The sequence below is a fragment of the Aethalodelphis obliquidens genome, unplaced genomic scaffold (genome assembly GCF_003676395.1).
Source record: "Aethalodelphis obliquidens isolate GAN/ISIS:26980383/991018 unplaced genomic scaffold, ASM367639v1 scaffold73, whole genome shotgun sequence".
Classification (NCBI taxonomy): domain Eukaryota; kingdom Metazoa; phylum Chordata; class Mammalia; order Artiodactyla; family Delphinidae; genus Aethalodelphis; species Aethalodelphis obliquidens.
The window spans coordinates 7,016,379-7,022,618 of record NW_020838017.1 but is presented as its reverse complement, the minus strand read 5'-3'; positions in this window follow the sequence as shown (position 1 = coordinate 7,022,618).

Below are 6,240 nucleotides of genomic sequence, written 5' to 3'. Positions count from 1 at the left end.
TATCTTGAACACAGATAAAAGGCTTTTTGATATTTGCATGAGATATGCTTCTTAAAGAGGAACTATTTTTATAGTATTATCTATAAGACATTATAGGCAAAAATTAATTTTCTAAGTCTTTATAGTTAAAACAGTCTGTGCACAGAAGGAATTTAAATTCCTCTTTTAATAAAAAACCATGCATTGTCCTGCAGGCAAGGGGCTAGGCTGTTTTTTTTTTTAAATGTGATTATTTTGTGATTTCTGATACCAGGAGAAATTTGTAAAATGCTATAAAGACTGCTGCACTTACCTCACTGCATTCCACACTGTGTCCATGCTTCTTCATAAAGGATTATTTGGGGGGCGGGGAAAATGGCAGAAATATTACAATATAGCAATTCAATAAAGCATTGTAAAACCATAAACTACAGCAAGGATAGGAACTAAAGCTTTTTAGGTGGAGGAATTAAAAATAGGCAAGGCAGGATGAACTGCCTGAGCTAAAGGAACAGGAGGCCAATAATTGAGCTTAGAGCTAAGGGTTGGACCAAAGGCATCTGAAGTGTTAATGTATTAAATAACCCTTTGCTTTCATGGCTTACAATAAAAAATATTTGTGGTCAGGAAAGTTAGGAGACAGGAAGTTGAAGTCTTCTAAACCCATTTCTATGCTTGGAATGAAACCAAACCTTTATCCAATCATAAACCTTACATGTTTATGTGCCCGGGAATGGAGAGGGGGAGAGAGGGGAGCAGCATTTGATTTAAGGAACCTCTTTTCGCCCTGGGTTTCGGTCCTAGCGGGGTGTCCTCACGCAGCTTGGAGGAGACGGCTGTCTCCCCTGCCTCTCCCCTGCCTCGGTCCACAGCACCCACCCCCTGAGCTGGTGGGCACGTACTGGCTCAGTTTCCCCGCTTTGGTGAAAACTGACAGGGAAGTAGGGAACGGCTTAATGATCACAGCTGAACTGGATCTTTATGAAAAGGATCCTTTCCATCCTAGAAATCTGAGCCACTGAAAATAGTTTCGATCCAAGAGGGTGACTACCCAACTGTCCACACAGGCCGGCTCGAAAGAGACTGGGTCAGACGACTTAACATTACCTATCTTGAACACGATGCCTTGAAAACAGAGGGCTTGAGAGCAAGCCATTGCCCTCAGGCTCTTTTTACCGGTGCGGCATCCTGGTCTAGTCTCCGTGAAAAATATGATGGGAGATACCCTTGAGGGCCAGGACAAAAATAAGAATTTCTTACACGGCTGGATATTTCTAATATCTTTATTTGATGGATGAAGAAACCGAGACCTTAGGTAGTAAAATGATTTGCTGCGGTGTGTATCCACTGAGGAAGGAGACTCTCTGAGTCCTCGTTGAGAGCAGAGTGATTTTGAGAAAGTGATTTAACCTCTCGAAACCTCAGTTTCCCCATCCTTAAAGTGGGGTTAACGATAGTTTGCACTTCCATGGATTGTTTATAAATATCTGAGTTTTCAATTCCCAGTCCAGGGCTGAATGTGGTATAATTCTGCCTTCTTCACAAGGTGCTACCTCTTTTTCCAAAGCTTAGAAAAGGAGTCTTTATAGGTTTGGCATGATCTGCTCACTCTTCACCCAGTGGCCTGGGGCCAGGTTGGCCAGAGGTGATACAGGAATAAAAGGGGAGAGTTAAGGAACTTAAATCTGTAAAGTGAGTAGTCTGTATCAGGTACGTTACATGCATCATCTTATTTATTTTCTGAAAAAACAAAAAGAACATTTAGGAGATGGGGCTTATGATTCTCATTCTCAGTTAGAGATACTGAACTTCCAATAGGTTATGTGATATAACTGAGGCGGCATAGTCGGGGCACACCAGGTCCCAAACCAGGCTGCTCTTGTCTCCAAGGTCTAGGCTTTTCCACCTGTAGTGCATCACCTTTGGTGGTAGAATGGAGGTGCTGGTGGTGGAGGGAGAGAAGGTGCAAGAGGGGACCAGGAGGGAGTACCCGTGGGCATCAGGCACTGCCCCAGTGGCCTGAGACTTCGTCTCCATTAGCTACCAAGAAAGGTACCTTGTGAGTCAGATCTCCTGACATACACGGATCATTTGGATTCCACGTTCAGGTCCTGGGGGCGACGCCCTGGAGGCTACAGGGAGTCTATACACATGTGGGGATTTACGGAGCACCTGGAGGCCTGGTTAGATGTGTTATGAACACGGCTCTATTTAGCCCTCACACTGGCCCCGTGAGGTAGGCACATGGCAAATTGACATTTAGACGTTAAGTGGCTTGCAGTGCCAAGATTCAAGGTGGTGCTTCAGTTACTTCATCCCATTACCTCCAGACAGTGTGAGGGAAGAGCTCGTGGTGGGAATGATACAGCACAGTGCTCAGGAGGTCATGTTGCGAGTTTGGTCTTTTGGGTGAACTGGACTGGCCTAGAGGGAAACTCCTTTTAATGCTTATAGGCGTCTTCTCCCTTTTGCTGGAACACAGCACATCAGCCATGGACCAGGGGACATTTAAGAGACTGGGGAGGTTTGGGCAGGACTTGGTGACAGTCGCCATGGCTGTGTAGCGAGGGGGCTTTGGAATCAGTCATTCCTGGCTTGAGTCCTGACCTCTGCCTAAACCTACATGCTGGGTGTGATTTACTTAGTGGTTCTAAGCCTGTATCCTCTATGGTAAATGGTAATCATGATAATACTCATTTACCTCATGGGGTTGTTTTAAAGATTAAATGAGAACTTGTTCGTAAAGAAGTAGCAAACTAGGGGCAGGATGTAGCCCATGGGTGGAACACCTAGCAAGGTGTTCAAAAATGTTTTAAGTCGTTGCCAACTGAAAAAAATTTTGAGATAGCACCAAAATATCTATCTATGTATCTATCTATCATCTATGTTCATCATTTCCTTCCCCAAATACGAAATTCATGATGCAAAGATTTCTATGAAAATTCAGAAGATCTGGCAGCAAAGGACCCTTGTTTCCACGAGGTAACAATGAAATCGAGGTGAACAGCAGCCACTACCTTAGAAAGAACAGGTATTTTCTGGTTTTCCTCAACGGACTGCACGCCCTACAGTCTGCTTTGCTCATCTGGTCCCTGCAGACTTCACAGTATAGAAGCTGGCAGATAGTAGCAGTGTTGTGCCTGGCGGAGAGGGACATACAGAAAGCAGCAGAGTCAGGATTTGAACCCTGGCAGTCTGACCCCAGGGCCAGCAGGATCACTCACTTTGTGCTACGGCCTCACTATTCAAATGTGGTCCACAGACCAGAGTCCAGCATCACCTGGAGCTGTGAGACAGGCAGTGTCTTGCCACCGCACCCCCACCCCCCACCCCCCCCACCACCGCCCCGCCGCTAAAGCTACTGAATCCGAATCTGCATTTTAATGAGCTCCCTGTGTGACTCATATGCACGTGCAAGTTTGAGAAACGCCGCTCTGTAGTTCTTATTATTGACTGAACATTCGGACATTCAGCTTTATAGGTAAAGGCCACTATGTAGTAAATGGAACACGGGCCTGGGAATTGAGAATGGAATTCAGGTATATTTGCCTTGTGACTTTGATCAAGTCTACTCTGGGCCTCATCATCTTTCTCTGTAAAATGAAAGGACGGAGCAATATTTATATTCTGCATTTCACAGAAACGCTTCTGAACGGTATGGCTTCTGGTCAAGTGCCTCCAATACAGTGCTGGATGCTGAGGCTACACAGTCCGATGAGGTCTAGGCAGCTCAGGCCTGCCCTCTGGGGCCCCTCTGTTCGGTCCACCAGAGAGACAAACAAATTAACAATTAAAGCACAAGCCCAGGTCGTACCCGATGCTAATACTCTGTGATACCCAAACAGCATCTAAGATGCACTAAATGGTCCCCAGCGTCATGACCCAGGTAAAAGAGTCTGCACGTGTGTCAGAGCAACTCCCCAGCACAAGACACACACTCAGTGAAGAAATGGGCCAGCCGTGTTTATAGCTCGGTGGCTGGGTGCAGCTCCCGGGGGAAAAACGTATGTTGGACCAACACTCAGTAAAGAATGTAGATCCTACAGACCTTTATTTATTAACATTTCTCCTGAGGGGAGAATGCTTTTTAATTTCATTAAAAAAAAAAAAAAAAGACCTCTGAGCTAGCACTGAATTATAGATACTGCTAATTTGGTTCAATTATTTTGCTCATTATGGGCAAAAACACAAGTGACATTACAGACCCAGGACTGAGGAATCAGGTCCCAGATTACTCTTGTGAAAATACAAGTGGGATTTAAAAATGTATCAAATAACTAGCTGTCACACCTGATTAATACCACCCAATCTAAGAGAAGCGGCTGTTCTATCTTCTAAAACGTCATTAAAATATCAAAAATAAAGAGTTCACATAATTAAAGAAACATTATTTTGTTCACACAGCCTGAAAAAATGTGATTAGGCAGCAGTTCTGAAATGGAGATATGCAATCAGGTAGGCGTGTGTATACCAGCTCAGAGCTGATACTGCTGGTTGTGTAAAATGTTGCCTCGTAATGGGCTGCGTTAGGGCAGACGCTGGGGAAAGAAAGACATGGAGGTGGGGACGCATGGTTCATTTGCTCTGAAGTCGCAAGGGTGGAGTTTTTTGTTTCAAAGCCAAAATAGCCCTGTTTTATCAAATAAGCTATCTGGGTTACATTTCCTGTCAGCAAAGCGACAGGATCTGCATTGACGCTTGGGTTCCAAATAAGACTGATTTAGTTATTCTGTCACTAAACACAAGCTAAATTTCCATTAAACAAAAACAAGAATAATTGGTTTGGTTTCAGAAAGACAAGCAATCATTTTTCATTAGCATGTGCGGGAATGAAGCATGCTGTTGGTCGCTAATGCATGTGCACAATGATGCCAGGGGATGGACACGCAAACAACACTTAGCAATCATTTTCTGGGAAATACTTTTCTTAAAGTTAGGGGCTCTGTATATAACTCTGTATATAACTCTCTTAACCCACATATCTCTGTTGGCTTAGGTCACTGGGCAAAAATAAGTTCCTATTTGTTGTGTCTTGTTCAAGGTAGGCACTCAATAAATGCTGGCTGAATTAATTTGCAGGCGTATGAGTAGAAACTGGTGTGAGGAAACACCGTTTTCTTGGAGTTCATGGGCTGTACAATTTAGCCTTGGAAATAGAGGGTGACAAGATATACTGATGCTTCATAATTGAAGGCCTGGTTGGAGTGTGCAGCCAGCCTTGTCCAGGTAATGAATTTCTGGAGAGAAGGCACTGAGATTTTTCTCAGTCCTTGAGTTTTCTGGCACTGGTCAATACCCAGCTATTTTTGGTATGTGAGTGAGACATTTCACGAGGAATATTCACTCAAGCAGTGTGTCTACCCAATGCCAAAGCAAATGGTTGAAAAGTGAAAACTCAGTCAGTCACATGACTGATTTGATCCTGGTTGCACTGATTTCACAAGTGGTTTGTAGGAGTCTGCAAATCCCAGACAGGATCTGTGATGGTGGCCAGGCATTGATTGGTGGCTCCCTAACAGGAATAAGAAATATTCCACCCAGCCCTAGCTCCAGAGGGAAGGTCAAATCTTGACAGTGCCTAAAGGGAGCTGGAACTCAAGTTAGGGCAGTACGTGGACAATGGAAACCCAGCCCACTGGACTAGTGGGCTCCAAAGAGGGATGTGGGAAGGAAATACTAGAACGCTTCATATTAAGTTTTGGTCTCATTCTTTTTGCTTTCTGGTTGTATATATGTGTGTGTGTGTGTCTGTGTGTACTTTCAACTACACATATCTGAAAGTGCAGCAAGTATAAAATTTACAAACAAGTAAATATACATTTATTAGGGACGCATCAAGAGTTTTTCTAATAATGGAGTGAAACAACAGAAACAGTTTAGAGGTACTGTACTTGGTCAAGCCCCGTGAGGGCAGGGGTGATTACAGTTTTATTTATCTCTGTATACTCTGTTTCCAGCACCACACACAGAAGGCATTTTTTACACCATAAGCTCCCTGAAAGCAGGCTCTCTCGTTATTGCTTTATATCATTCCCCAAGAACCTGAGTCCTTAGAATTTAGTAGGTGGTCAAAAAAAAATTTTTTTAAGTGAATACCTGCAAGATAAGTCAATTGTCCCCATAGAAGATTTTATCAAGTTTTTCTTAAACAGTTGAGGATCTCTACCCTGTGAGATCTTTGGAGGCATTTTGCATATTTTGAATGATCTATTTGTCCAAACACCTGAAACAGAGAGTAAAAAAAATGCTGTTGTTTTTTTT